This window comes from Eurosta solidaginis, chromosome 1 (genome assembly GCF_040869045.1).
Source record: "Eurosta solidaginis isolate ZX-2024a chromosome 1, ASM4086904v1, whole genome shotgun sequence".
Classification (NCBI taxonomy): Eukaryota; Metazoa; Arthropoda; class Insecta; order Diptera; family Tephritidae; genus Eurosta; species Eurosta solidaginis.
The window spans coordinates 85638048-85654544 of NC_090319.1; the positions used below are offsets into that span (position 1 = coordinate 85638048).

Consider the following 16497-nt stretch of genomic DNA (forward strand, 5'->3'; position numbering starts at 1 on the left):
TCGCCATAGGACATTAGGCGAAAGTTCAGGGCCGAGACGTGATGAAAAATACCTAAATTTGTCTATTCTAATGGTCTTCGTGGCGAGATTCCTCTCATTTCTGCAGGAGTCCCAGTCCGAGTTACGTCTTTTCTTCTTCCAGTTGCAGTACGCCTTATTCTGACCTTTTATTGCAGCTATAACTTTGTTATTGAACCATGGACATGATATGGACTTGACGTTTCGGGTGCGTAGGGGTACATGCTTGTGAAAAGCTTCAACTATTTTATTATTGAGAAAGTCAAGCTTGTCATTAACAGATGGGAGACGCTAACATTCACACCAATCGACAAGGGAAAAATCGGAAAAATTGGCATTATTGTCAACTATACGGTAGTCTCTAAAACTATATGTACTTTCTATACTGGATTGGTCAAATTTAAAGCTCAGGGCACAAAAAATTAAGTCATGGTCAGACAAGAACGAAAGCTGGTCAAATTTTAAAGCACTTTTAGGATCAGAAACAATAAAATAGTCCAGCAGACTAGGACAGCAGTTATTGGCATATCTTGTGGGTACGTTCTATTAACAATAGAAAGGCCAGCCGCGGCAATTTTCTCTAATAATCCATCACTAGAGCAATCAGAAACAAGTAAGTTAACATTTAAGTCTCCACAGATAATGAAATAATCAAAGTCTACTACATACATTATTTGAGGCGACGTAAACTAATTTTCCAAATTCCTATAGAAGCCGTCTAAAACACATTAATTTTACGAACATAAGAAACATGGAATGCTTTAATCCATTACAAATTAAGGCCTCATTAACAATTTGAACAAGATCTTGTTTATGTCGTCCCACTTAAGTTCGAGCAGTGTTATTGCTCAAAATTTATTGCACTGCTCCAAACTCTGGTTTTTTGACAGTGTACGATAGAACATATCAGCTAGCAGTTTGGAAACAAATAAGACCAATTTACTGCACGCTTTGTACACATCATAAAAATATAAAGCTAATAAATAAGAAATTTCTAGAGAAATGTTATTTTAAAAAGCTGTATAAATATTTTGTATTTTTCATCATTAATCGCATTTTAATTTTAATTAGGTACTTCTAACAAAAAATTTACTCAAGGTTAAATGGCTTGAGCGCAAACAAAATTTCCTTTCTGTTATGTTTGGTTTTACTGGTCTGTAAATAATTAATTATTATATTAATTTGTTGTCTTCAAGATCAAGTTTATTATTTTTGTAAAATGTATATTTTACAAGTTATATTATATTAAATTATTATACACAGAAACCGAGAGAAAAACAAAGTTCATAGACCGTATAGCCGACTATTTCAAAACCCATGACGGTTTATCATCAGCGAAGGCTTGACGTTTAGCGCATCAGGCAATCAACGCACTTTGCAAGTTTATATTTATAACTCGTTTTCTACTGTTTGTTGTTTTTTTTACCCTTTACCACCGTCAATTGAGTGCGCCAATCAGGTGCTATTATCTCATTAGACAAGGATTTTTGTTGCAGCCCATATGGTTTTTCTTTAAGCTCTTGCTTTTTATACTCAGTTGAGCAGAGCTCACAGAGTATATTAACTTTGATTGGATAACGGTTGGTTGTACAGGTATAAAGGAATCGAGATAGATATAGACTTCCATATCAAAATCATCAGTATCGAAAAAAAATTTGATTGAGCCATGTCCGTCCGTCCGTCCGTTAACACGATAACTTGAGTAAATTTTGAGGTATCTTGACTTGGTGTGTAGGTTCCTGGGCACTCATCTCAGATTGCTATTTAAAATGAACGATATCGGACTATAACCACGCCCACTTTTTCGATATCGAAAATTTCGAAAAACCGAAAAAGTACGATAATTCATTACCAAAGACAGATAAAGCGATGAAACTTAGCAGGTGGGTTGAGCTTATGATGCAGAATAGAAACTTAGTAAAATTTTGGACAACGGGCGTGGCACAGCCCACTTTTAGAAGAAGGTAATTTCAAAGTTTTGCAAGCTGTAATTTGGCAGTCGTTGAAGATATCATGATGAAATTTGGCAGGAACGTTACTTGTATTACTACATGTATGCTTAATAAAAATTAGCAAAATCGGAGAACGACCACGCCCACTTTAAAAATAATTTTTTTTTTAAGTGAAATGTTTACAAAAAATTTAATATCTTTACAGTATATAAGTAAATTATGTCAACATTCAACTCCAGTAATGACATGGTGCAACAAAATACAAAAACAAAAGAAAATTTCAAAATGGGTGTGGCTCCGCCCTTTTTCATTTGATTTGTCTAGGATACATTTAATGCCATAAGTCGAAGAAATATTTACCAATCCTTGTGAAATTTGGTAGGCGCTTAGATTCTAGGACGATAACTGTTTTCTCTGAAAAAGGGCGAAATCGGTTGAAGCCACGCCCAGTTTTTATACACAGTAGATCGTCTGTCCTCCTGCTCGGCCGTTAACACCATAACTTGAGCAAAAATCGATATATCTTTACTAAACTCATTTCACATAATTATCCGAACACAATTTGTATTGGTATAAATCGATTTCGAAAATTACGAAAAATGAAAAAATGCCATAATTCTATACCAAATACGAAAAAAGGGATGAAACATGGTAATTGCATTGGTTTATTGACGCAAAATATAACTTTAGAAAAAAACTTTGTAAAATGGGTGTGACACCTACCATATTAAGTAGAAGAAAATGAAGAAGTTATGCTGGGCGAAATCAAACGCCCTTGGAATCATGGCAGGAATATTGTTCGTGGTATTACATGTAAAAATAAATTAGCGGTACCCGACAGATGATGTTCTGGGTCACTCTGGTCCACATTTTGGTAGAAATCTCGAAAACGCCTTTATACAACTACCACAACTCCCTTTTAAAATTCTTATTAATACCTTTAATTTGACACCCATATTGTACAAACACATTATAGAGTCACCCCTGGTCCACCTTTATGGCGATATATCGAAAAGGCCTCCACCTACAGAACTAAGGCCCACTCCCTTTTAAAATACTCATTATCACCTTTCGTTTGATATTCATAATGTACAAACGCATTCTAGAGTCAACCCTGGTCCACTTTTATAACGATATCCCGAAAAAAAGGCGTCCACCTATAGAACTAAGGCCCACTCCTTTTTAAAATACTCATTAATACCTTTCATTTGATACCCATATCGTAAACAAATTCTAAAGTCATATTGTATAAACGCATTCTAGAGTCATGCCTGGTCCACCTTTATAGCGATATCTCGAAAAGGCGCCCATCTATAAAACTAAGGCGCACTCCATTTTAAAATACTCATTAGCACCTTTCATTTGATACCCATATCGTACAAACAAATTCTGGAGTCACCCCTGGTCCACATTTATGGCAATATCTCGAAAAGGCGTCCACCCATAGAATTAAGGCCCACTCCGTTTTAAAACACTCATTAACACCTTTCGTTTGACACCCATATTGTACAAGCGCATTCTAGAGTCACCCCTGGTCCACCTTTATAGCGATATCCCGAAAAGGCGTCCACCTATAGAGCTAAGGCCCACTCCCTTTTAAAATACTCATTAACACCTTTCATTTGATACCCATGTCGTACAAACCAATTCTAGAGTCAACCTTGGTCCACCTTTATGGCGATATCTCGAAAATACGTCCACCTATAGAACTAAGGCCCACTCCCTTTTAAAATACTCATTAACACCTTTCATTTGTGACCCCTGGTCCACCTTTATGGCGATATCTCGAAAAGGCGTCCACCTATAGAACTAAGGCCCACTCCCTTTTAAAATACTCATTAACACCTTTCATTTGATACCCATATCGTACAAACACATTCTAGAGTCACCCCTGGTCCACCTTTATGGCAATATCTCGAAAAGGCTTCCACCCATAGAACTAAGGCCCACTCCCTTTTAAAACACTCATTAACACCTTTCGTTTGACACCCATATTGTACAAGCGCATTCTAGAGGCACCCGTGGTCCACCTTTATAACGATATCCCGAAAAGGCGTCTACCTATAGAGCTAAGGCCCACTCCCTTTTAAAATACTCATTAACATCTTTCATTTGTGACCCCTGGTCCACCTTTATGGCGATATCTCGAAAAAGCGTCCACCGATAGAACAAGGCCCACTCCCTTTTAAAATACTCATTAACACCTTTCATTTAATACCCATATCGTACAAACGCATTCTAGAGTCATCCCTGGTTCACCTTTATGGCGATATCTCGAAAATGCGTCCACCTATAGAACTAAGGCCCACTCACTCCCTTTTAAAATACTCATTAACACCTTTCATTTGTGACCCCTGGTCCACTTTTATGGCGACATCTCGAAAAAGCGCCCACCTATAGAACAAGGCCCACTCCCTTTTAAAATACTCATTAACACCTTTCATTTGATACCCATATCGTACAAACGCATTCTAGAGTCATCCCTGGGTCACCTTTATGGCGATATTTCGAAAAGGCGTCCACCCATAGAACTGAGGCCAACGCCCTTTTAAAAAACTCATTAACACCTTTCATTTGATACCCATATCGTACAAACAACACATTCCAGGGTTACCCTAGGTTCATTTTCCCACATGGTGATTTTCCCTTATTTTGTCTCCATTGTCTCCATAGCTTTCAACTGAGTATGTAATGTTCAGTTACACCCGAACTTAGCCTTCCTTACTTGTTTTATAATATAACTTGGTCTTGAAGACAACGAATTAATATAATAATTAATTATTTACATATCAGTAATACCAATAGAGGAGCATCCAAATATGCTTTCTAGTAAGAAGCTCGTGGCAAGGGGGACGTCCTCACCATAAATGGGCCAGCTCAACGCCGGTTACGTAAAAGGACACGGGGTAAGTAACACGTTCGGAGCATAGCGGCCATTATTTACGAGCGCATACGCTCTTGCAGTTGAATATGCATTTGTTTACTTTCTGCTTGAGTCCGATGATGTAGTATTCCATATGTATCATGCAAATAATTAGTTGCTTTTCGCCATAAAAATAAATGTAAGGCGCGATAACCTTCGAAGGGATCTAAGGCCGAGCTTCTCTTCCAATTTGCGTCGTGCTCCTCTTGATTTTCCCTACAAATTGGCCGGACGGGACCTACATGTTTTATGCCGACTCCGAACGGCATCTGCAAAGCAGATGAGTTTTCACTGAGAGCTTTTCATGGCAGAAATACACCCGGAGTGCTAGCCAAACACTGCCGAGGGGCTACCCCGCTTAGAAAAATTTTCTTCTAATTGAAAAATCTTATTTCTAAAATTTTGATGTTGCTCTGCCCGGGAGTTGAACCCAGGGCATACGGTGTGATAGGCGGAGCACGCTACCATCACACCACGGTGGCCGCTTTTCGCCATGGTGCAAAACTTTATGGAGCAAATCTAGAATCAGGGAGCAGAACTTCGAGTTGTCTGGGATAATAATTGTACAGCGTCCTTTACAGCTCATATCAGTACTTGAATGCTTTTAAGAAAATTATTCCTGTGACCAAGTAAAAAAACATCTCAGTTTTTGAGAACACTACTTGATTGCATAAATTAAGGGGAGCGTTTCTATGGGGTAAAATCAAGCCCACTTTTTCTTCGTTTTTAGGAATTTATACGATTTTTTTTGAGTGCAGGCAAAGAGGATAGATATACATATATCTATACCCTATGGTGCAGGTATCAACATTGTGCAATGAATTAGGGCCCAAAAGCTTCGCTGGTCATGTTATGTTCAGGTGCTTCCAATTGGTACCAATTATCGCAAAGCAGGAATGACTGGATTGACTTGCTAAGCAAAGGCGGAAAAAGCTTAAGCGTCAACTAACTTAACATCTTTTGGGACTCATATTGTTTTATGACGAAGCGATTCTGTTGTAAAGTATTGGTTAGGAGCATACTCCCGTAGGTTTTTGATATTCACGACTTCTATTGATGATTTTTTTTTTTTAAATTAAGAGTTTAAGACTACTTCATCTAGCGTAAGACCTTAAATATAAAAATAAGGCATAACTTGCTTACTCCGTCGCCAATCTTGGTGGTTTTTTCAAACCAACCAATAGGAGCCTTTGTAGATAAAACAAGTATGATAACTTCTGGATAGACGCCAAATTACAAATAGAATCGATCACCTGATCGTGGTCCACCAGCGCGGAGATATTCATTTTTACTTTCAAATCTCATTTTTTGGTTTTAAATAAGTGCAAAAAAATTACGATTCGGATTTGTGAAGCAAATTAAACTTACCCCTGCAGAAAAGTATACTCACCTCACTCACTTACTCGTAAACGCTACTTACCTGGGAAGGAAAATATACTCACCTCTGAAAATTTCACAAACCTTAATTTATTAAAAAACAAATATTATGGCATTGAAGATCCCTGTGAAAAGAGTTGCAAAAGCAAATATATAGATGGACGTGTTTATATCCACAGTAGCGCGTGCAAAATTTTTATATAGTGCTGTGCAAAATCAAATCTACACAAACATACCTTTTTGACCACGAGCAGTAGACCTGGCGGCCACCGTGGTGTGATGGTAGCGTGCTCCGCCTATCACACCGTATGCCCTGGGTTCAACTCCCGGGCAAAGCAACATCAAAATTTTAGAAATAAGATTTTTCAATTAGAAGAAAATTTTTCTAAGCGGGGTCGCCCCTCGGCAGTGTCTGGCAAGCGCTCCGATTGTATTTCTGCCATGAAAAGCTCTCAGTGAAAACTCATCTGCCTTGCAGATGCCGTTCGGAGTCGGCATAAAACATGTAGGTCCCGTCCGGCCAATTTGTAGGGAAAAATCAAGAGGAGCACGACGCAAATTGGAAGAGAAGCTCGGCCTTAGATCTCTTCGGAGGTTATCGCGCCTTACATTTATTTTTTTTTATTTATTAGTAGACCTGCATAGGTGGTACACCTAAAAAAAAACAAACAAAAATGCCAAGACAAGGCATCATGCCTGTAAAGTAAATTAAAATAGTAATACAGGTTATGGAGTCATAAAATTAAATTTATTGCAACAACCTTTAAATGTTATTTTTATAGAGTGCACTATTCCAAGGAAGATATTAAAGTTCTGCTGATATAATTGATTTAGTATTTGGCAGTAAATTGGCCCAATTCTTGCATCCATCACTGTAAGTATTTGCACAATTGAATTGATAAATTCATTTGAGAACGATTATGTGATATGTGTATTATTATATATCTACTTTGAATTTATATACTTTCATTTCATAAAATTATTTTATCATGTATACTTTTGTTCATGAAAATGTTTGTATTTGAAATATATTTTTTTTAAATTCATTAAAAATTTTAAGTCTTAGAATATTAATAAAATAAAAGTTTTTTATTAATAAATATTAAAAATAATTACATTATTATTACAAATAATTACATTGGCGATCCTGTAATCGAACCGATTAAACCTCACAATTTTTAAGAAAGTGAATTAGAATAAATGTTATACCAACATTATTGAAACTATTTGGTCATCATCATAACTTTGTGTGACTAACAGGATTCAGTGGAATCTCAACTATTATTATTAGTGCTATCAATGAACCAATAAACAGATCCCGCATTAAAAAATGAGAGAGCAAAAAATCATAGTTAGCCGTGAAATAAATTTTCTCGGCGTGATGTCACGCTTTTGACAACATGTTTCATTACTGACGCAGTGTTCAGACTTTATTCCAATCGGAGTATTTTGCTCCGTTCTTACCTCCTACTACATTTTTTTTATCTCAAAGTTTTATTTGGGTCGAGTTGAAAACTAAATAGTATTACTACCAAATATCCTTTGGTTGAAGTTTTTATTGTATACGTATGAAAAGCTGATAGTTTGCAAGCGACGATTGGATGAAATGGCGTGAATTCTATGTTTATGTCTTCATACATGTTTGTTCACATCTTACTCACAGTTTTTGTACTTTTTTCGTACGGAATGAGAAAAGAAGAAGTAAAATGTAAGCCAAAAATGTGTTCGGGTGTAATCTGTAAATCCTGGCAAAGGGTCAGCTAACCCTGTTTTGCGATAACAGTTGCCAATTGGGGGGCCTACCGATGTAAAATCTTCCTCCAACTGTCTCCCCCAAATCAGTGCAGGCTTTCTCTTTCCTCTGTTTAAAAACTGCCGGAGCGTATTCGTTCACCCGCATAGCATACCTTAGCTAGCGATCCTTTGGATTTTCAATCGCTGCACTATCGTCATATCTGCGTAAAGCTCATATAACTCATCATTATACCTCTTTCGACACTTGCCGTCGACATCACGGATAGAACTATAAACCTTCCGGAGAACTTTTCTTTCGAATACTCCAAGAGCCATTTCATCTTCTCTCGACACCTTCCATGATTCCGAGCCATACATCAGGACAGGTATTATGAGTGACTTATAGAGCAAGCACTTTGTTCGTCGAGGGAGGATTTTACTTTTAAATTGCCTAGAGAAACACTAGTTGGCAAGTAATTCTCCGTTTGATTTCTAGCCCAACATTGTTTTTGCTTTTAATGCTGCTTCCAAAATGAACGAAATCCTTCACAGTCTCGAATTTATATCCGTCAACAGTGACGTAGCTACAAAGGTAACGATGACAGCAAGTACTTCGTCTTGTCCAAATTTCCTGCAAGACCCACTTTTTTTGCTTCTTTATCTTCGCCTCCATGTTTGAACAGCCCGGCGGGTATACCGTCATTACTTGACACCTTGTGATTTTTTAGCCGTGATATTGGATGCCGGGGAGTGTTTTTCATCATCGGCGATCGGGGTATCGGGTTCGTCTTCCCCCACACTCTGTACGTCAGTTAACAGGTCGCCACTATCGTTCCTACAGGAATCTGCCCCGGTCTTGAAACCTTCTGCCATTAAAAGAGCATGAAATATGTATGGTAACCGAAAATAATAATATTTTTTCGCGGTAAATATTGGGGGATATAGAATGTGGTGTGTTATTGAGAGCATTAATTGGTCATCCTACACGTGCATCCGATAAGGCAGATAACTTTTTTGCTAAGAAATATTTTATGGCAAAAACACAATCGAAAGGTTTGCCAAGCCACCAAATCAATTTTATGTTAATTGTTCGCCCGCTTTCAAAAAGAAAGAACAAATATACTCCGAAAATTTTATTTTTACTCCGGCATAGTCGTTTGCTCAGGTAACAGTTTTAAATACTCCGAACACTGGTAGCGAAATATGAGAGAAATGTAATAAATCGAAAAACTTCAAAAGCGCTACGTCATCAAACTTTTTTTTCAAATTCGATTACAAATACAACAATTCCGGAATGCGGGATCTTGGCTCATTCGATTATGAGTGCTATCAGTAGTCATAAATTACCACCAACCCATGAAAAGGATGAAATTAAAAAAATATTTGAGACAACCATCATATCAACATTGCGGAACGAATAACGTGAACGCCATTGCTAATCATTTCAACAATCAAAATTTCAGCAAATTAAAATTTTTTTATAATCAAATTTCCACATATTTTCAACAACTAATTTTAAATATTTTTTATTTTATTACCTTCATGTGAGTATATATATTAGACTGGGTCGATTTATTAACCGATATCGCGCCATCGATTTTTCGATAGGATTTGGGCTCAGACAAAAAAGTTCCACTACGCATACGCAAAAAAATTATTTTCGTGCCTGTGAAATTTCATTTTTTTTGACTTTTTTTCACTTTGATTTTTAAGATTTTTTTCATGACCTACTAAAAAATTTTTCATTTGATTCTAAATCAAAAAACTGCTATCGAAAACGTTTTTAGCGGACAAAACCCTTAAAAATTAAAGTCGAAAAAAATCAAAAAATTAAATTTGGCAGGCTCGAAAATTATTTTTTTGGATATGCGTAGTGGAACCTTTTTCTGAGCCCAAATCCTATCGATAAATGGATGGCGCGATATCGGTTAACTTTCGTCCATACAAATCGACCCATCCTAATACATATATTTAAAATAATTATTTTATTAAAAATTTATAATTTAAAATTAATTAAATTTAATTGTTCTTTAAATATTATTGATTTAAATATAAATATGCATTGTATATTTATATATATATATAATTTATAGTTCAAATGTTTAATATTCAACAAAATTAATAATTTAAATTTCCATCTTTTATCAATTTAATATTATCATTATCTGCAATCTTACTATTATTTTCTTGTTAACTCCCTTTCTTGTGAAATTTTTATTTTTTTTTTATTAAATAATACTTTCTCGTTCACTCATTCGTACACGTAATTAAACAAATTTAGAAAGCAAAAACAATAATAACATAATGAATACGATAGATCAAAATATAACACAAAACACACATCCAACAACAACAATAGAAGACAACTTAAACTCAAGACAAAATATAGTTAAATCTATTAAACTGCCTTCATTTTGGCAAGAATGTCCTGATGCTTGGTTTTTACTCGTTGAAGGACAGTTTGAAATTAATAACATAAACGATAATAATTAAAAATTTCAAAATGTCCTTGTAACACTTCACTTTAAGACGTGATTTCGGATTTCCTTTTATTTTCGCAGACATTTATACTCCTATTATTGGTGCAAACTTTTTATAAAAATTTGGTATATTAGTTGCTATGAAAAACAAAGAAATCACAGATTTGAAAACTAAATTAAAAGTTTCAGGTTATTCTGGTTTTTGTGAAATATATTCGATTGAAATTTCTTTTCCAGAAAATAAATTTACCAACATTTTAAATCAATTTCCTTCAATTACTTTTGCACGAGATTACACTAAGCATGTGCAACGTCAAACGATTCATCGCATTGAAACAAAAGGTGTTTTTTCTTTTTCTAAACCTCATCGTCTCGACCCAATTAAATTAAAAATAGCTAAAACTGAGTTTGAATTTTTAATTAAAAACAAGTATTTCTAGACCTTTTAGTTCTCATATTGCCTCTCCTCTACATTTAATTCCTAAAAAAGAACCCAATGACTGGAGACCTTGTGAAGATTATAGGCGACTTAATTTCTAACATCTAACGTCTAAACATCCAAACTTTCCCATTTATAATATATACTAGCCTTTACCCGCGGCCTCGTCCGAAAGGAGAAAATGAAATATATGGGCTGTTCACATTAGCCTGCTTATCAAGTTATCTCTTTAAAAAAATTGTCTGTCTAATGTATTTTATTTTTGTAATATAATAAAAAAAAAGAACTAAATGAGATGATAACCTGATAGGGTCCCCAAATCATCCCGAAATTATCTAGGAAAAGCCACGAAATGACCCCGACGGTATCGGAGATGGATGCCGAAAACCATCCAGAAATGCTCCCGGAGGGGTCTCCAAAAGGTCCCGGAATAGTCCGAAAAAAGCTCCGAAATGACAACGACACGATTCTAGACTGATCCAGAGAACCACACAGAAATGATCCCTGAAGGGTACACAAATGATCCCGAAATAGTCCCGAAAAAGTTCCAATGACGTGATCCCGAACGGAACCGAAAACCATCCAGAAATTGTCTTGGAAGGGTCCCAAAATGATCCGGAAATAGTCCCCCAAAAAGTCCCGAAATGACCCCGATGGGATTCCGCTCGGATCCAGATATGAATCCCAGAAGGGTCCCAAAATGCTCCCGAAATAGTCCCGAAAAAATCCCGTAATGACTCCGACGGGATTCCGGGAGGCTCCCGACACCATTCAGAATTGATGTCTGAAGGATCCGAAAATGACCCCGAAATAGTAGAGAAAACGTCCCGAAATTACCCCAATGGGATCACGGACGGGTCCCTAAAACATCCAGAAATGATACAGGAAGGGTCCACAAATGTTCACGAAATAATACAGAAAGCGTTACGAAATGACCTCGACGGGATCCCGAAGACCATCAAGAAATGATGCCTGAAGGGTCCCCAAATGACCCCGAAATAGTCCCGAAATTACCCTGACGGGATCCCGAAAACCATTCAGAAATGATCCCGAAATAGTCCCGACGAAATCCCGAAATGATCCTGAGGGATTTAGGACGGATCATGCAGAAATGATTCTTGAATGGTCCCTAAATAATCCAGAAAAGGTCCCGAAATTACCCGGACGGGATCCCTAAAACCATCCAGAAATGATCTGGGAAGGATCCTTCAATGATCTCGGAATAGTCCCGGAAAGGTCCCAAAATTACTAAAACGGGATACCGGACGGATCCCAAAAACCATCCAGAATTGATCTCTGAAAGGTCCGCAATTGACCCCGACATAGTCCTGAAAAAGTCCCGAAATTACCCTGACGGGATCGCGAAAACAATCCAGAAATTATCCCGGAATGATCCCCAAATGATCCCGGAACAGTCCTGAAAAAGATGCCGGAAGGGTCACAAAATGATCCCGAAATAGTCCAGAAATGACCCTGACGAGATCCAGAAATTATCCCGGAAGGATACCGAACCGACGGGGTCCTAGATGGATCCCGAAAAAGTCCCAAAATTACCCTGGCGGGATCCCGGACGGATCGCGAAAAGCATCCAGAAATGGTCCCAAAATCATTCCGAAAAAGTCCCGAAATAACCCTAACGGGATCCTGAAAATCATCCAGAAATTATCCAGGAGGGGTCCCAAAATGATCCCGAAATTGTCCCCAATTGACCCTGGCGGGATCCCGTAATTCATACAAAAATTATCCCAGAAGGGTCCCAAAATGATCCCGAAATAGGTCCTAAAAAGCACAGAAATAGCCTTAACGGGATCCCGGACGAATCAAGAAAACCATTCAGAATTGATCTCTGAGGAGTTCGCAATTGACCCCGAAATAGTTCTGAAAAAGTCCCGAAATTACCCTGACGGGATCCCGAAAATAATCCAGAAATTATCCCGGAAGGATCCGTAAATGATCCCGGAACAGTCCCGAAAAAGATGCCGGAAGGGTCCAACGGGATCCCAGATGGATCCCGAAAACTATCCCGAAATGATCTCGAAAAAGTCCCGAAATGACTCTGGCGGGATCCCGGACGGATGGCGAAAATCATCCAGAAATAATGCCGGAAGCGTCCCAAAATCATTTCGAAAAAGTCCCGAAAATGACCCTGACGGGATCCCGGACATCCAAAATTATTCAGGAAAGGTCCCAAAATGATCCCGAAATAGTCCCGAATTGACCCTGACGGGATTCCGAAATTCATACAAAGATTATCCCGGAAGGGTTGGGACCCTGATCCCGAAAATGGTTCGAAAAAGCACAGAAATCATCCTAACGGGATCCCGGACGAATCCCGAAAACCATCCAGAATTGTTCTCTGAAGAGTCCGCAAATGATCCCGAGATAGTCCGGAAAAAGTCTCGAAAAAACTTCGACGGGATCCCGGACAGATCCCGAAAATCATACAGAAATTATCCCGGAAGCTTAACATCATTTCTGCTCAAAACCTTTGAGAGGCTGATAGATGTGTACATAAAGTCCAACGTGGATGAAAAACTGCTCTCCACAACACAACATGCGTACACCAAAGGCAAGTCGGTAGATACCGCATTGCATAGGGTGGTAATAAGCGTAGACAAAGCCCTGGAATATAAGGAATATGCTCTAGGAGTCTTCTTAGACATTGCCGGGCTTTCAATAATATTTCTAAATGGGCGATTACATTAAATACATCCATCCTTAACCAGATGTATCGGCTGCATGTTAAATTGCAGGAAGATTACATCACAATGGGGATTCTACGAGGACACGAAATCAGTGGACAGGGAAACGCCGCAGGGAGGGGAGCTATCACCTATGCTGTGGACGCTGGTCGTCAACCAACTGCTCAGGCGATTTGATGAGGGACCCGTAAAACTTACGGCTTAGGCGGATGACGTTGCAATTTTCATAAGTGGAAAGTGCCTTCCAAGATTAGCTCTTTGATGGATCGGGCGCTTCGGCATTATCATACCTGGGCATCAAATGTCGGGTTGAAAGCCAACGCGGATAAGACGGATATGGTCTTGTTTACAAAGAAGTACAAGGTCCCAAATTTGATCAGGCCTAAGTTAGGAGGGGTGATTCTACAGGAGAAACCTTGCACAAAGTATCTGGGAATCATCCTGGACAGTAAGCTGTCATGGAAGCTCAACGTGGAGAAGAGGGTGAAGAAGGCTTCAACGGAACTTTGTGCATGTAAAAGAATGATGGGGTGTACGTGGGGCTTATCGCCTTCTCTTTCTCATTGGGCTTTTACAGAGATTGTAAGCCCTATCCTATACTATGGAGTTCTTGTTTGGTGGAAAGCCACACAAAAAGCAACCTATCTCAAAAAATTAGAGGGAGTATTCAGACTATCATTGCTTAGCATTACGGGAGCCCTAAAACAACCCCGAAAGCTGCACTGTATGCCATACTGCACATTCCACCTGTAGACCTGGTAGCAGAGAACATAGCGTAAACAACTGCAACCAGGCTCGGTGCCTCTGGCAGCTTGAGCGCCGACCATACGGCCATAGTAATATAGCGTCATCAATTACAAAACGAACAGACTATCTGATTCCCTATCTGCGCTTCAAGGGCGATTTTAAGGCCACAATAGAGGTTGACGGTTGCTCAAATGGCGGATGAGGCGATACATGTGTATACAGATGGTTGAAAAGTACTGGAAGGAATAGGGTCTGCGGTATACTGTGCTAATCCGGAAATAAACAGATCCTACAGGCTGCCGGATTACTGTAGCGTTTTCCAAGCGGCAATAGTAGCCGTAACCAAAGCAGTAGAAACCCTGGAAGAAAATAGCCCAAGCTGCAATCGTGTCAACTTTTATATTGACAGTCAAGCAGCAATTAAGGAAATAATATCGCATACCACAGCATCTAAATGCGTGTTATAGTGTAAGCAGTCCCTGGAGAGAATCGGGACAGGGAGAAGCATACATCTATATTGGGTCCCAGGGCATATGGGAATAGATGGGAATGAAAAAGCGGATGAACTAGCTAAAAAGGGCACATCCTTTGAAGCTTGCTCCGTAGACGTCCCAACTAGACTGGGCGAAATTAAGCGAAGGCGAGAGGTCCACATGATCGACCAAGCAGGAAAGGCGTGGGTTCAAGCGCGGGGCTGTAAAGTGTCGAAGATTATGTGCAGGTCTTACAACCTTAGACAAACAAAGTTGCTTCTATCATTAAAAAGAGAAGACTGTAGACTCATGACGGGTATTCTGACTGGATCAAATGCCTTTATCAATGATAGCAGATGTAGGAAGTGCGAGCTGGAGGAGGAAACACCGTTCTGTGCTCTTGAGCTGCGCTTGCCAGGCTAAGACTCCAGCTATTAGGAGTGATACTGCTGTCAGATCTAGACTTAAATCCTAGCAAGCTTCTAGTATTTGCCAAGAGGACGGATTTATTTTATAACATAGGTCCTGGTTTTTGATAGGGTTTTTCAGTTTGATCATTAAACCAAACTTCTGGTAACACTACGGACTCATTCAGTCTATGTGAGGTCCTCATGGACCGGCCAGTTCAACCTAACCTAACCTATCTCGGAAGGATCCCCAAATAAATCCGGAATAGTCCCGAAATAACTCCGACGGGATCCCGGACGGATCCTGAAATCATCCAGAGATTATCTCGAAAAAGTCCCGAAGGGATACCGAAATAGTCCCGAAAAGGTCCAAAAATACCCCCGACGGGATCCCGGACGGATCCTGAAAACCGTGCAGAAATTATCCCGGAAGAGTCCCAAGTGATCCCGAAAAAGTCCCGAATTGACCCCGACTGGATACCGGACGGATCCTGAGAAACGTGCAGAAATTATCCCGGAAGAGTCCCAAAATGATCCCGAAAAAGTCCCGACATCACCTAACGGGAACCCGGACTGACCCCGAAGACCATCCTGAAAAGATCCCGGAAGGGTCTCGATATGACCCTGACGGGATTATCGGTAAGTTGAAGCTAATTATAAAAGCATGTTAATAAGGCAGCAGGTGCGTTAAAGCGAATGAAGAGTTACAAACAAACAAACATACAGGTCGTGCTAATAAAAGCGTGCTAACAGTTGAAGGAGGGCGGATGGCGGGAGGAGAAGGACAGCACCACTCACCGTTTTTCCAAAATTGTTTAGATCTCGATCTGTATGAACCAGATACCAAAAATTATTGATTTAGGAGAAAATTTACATTGAGTTATAACAATTCATAGATTTTGCACCCGCGTGGAGAGGAGGAGGGGGGGGGGGATATGGAGCGTGTCACTGCTCACTTTGTAAGCCCTCGACGTATTTGACGCATTGAGTTTGTAATATTGGTGAAGGTCAGTATACGTAAAGTTATAATATGTAAAAATTGATAAAAAGTAATTATTCGAAGGGGTCGTGGGACCTCCTCGCCCCTTTAGTAGACTATTGTCTCATTCTCAAATTTCATCAAAATCCATGTAGCCGTTCTTGCGTGATTGAGTCACAAAGACAAACGTTTGGACAAACATCCAAACTCTACCATTTATAATATATATTAGATTACATTAGATTAGATATTAGATAAGTGCTTTT

The 16497-nt window shown here is 38.9% G+C and overlaps 1 protein-coding gene and 1 long non-coding RNA gene across 12 annotated transcripts in view; one reads left to right on the top strand and one right to left on the bottom strand.

Moving 5' to 3' along the window:
• The window catches only part of LOC137236394 (uncharacterized protein ZK1073.1), a 469888-nt gene that overhangs the window by 279424 nt on the left and 173967 nt on the right, over nt 1–16497 (bottom strand). The window lies entirely within an intron of this gene.
• LOC137236398 (uncharacterized) overlaps nt 6590–16497 on the top strand; it is a 185099-nt gene continuing 175191 nt past the window's right edge. Inside the window, exon 1 of the long non-coding RNA XR_010948395.1 lies at nt 6590–7144. This is a non-coding gene — a long non-coding RNA (uncharacterized lncRNA). The remainder of the gene's footprint in view (nt 7145–16497) is intronic.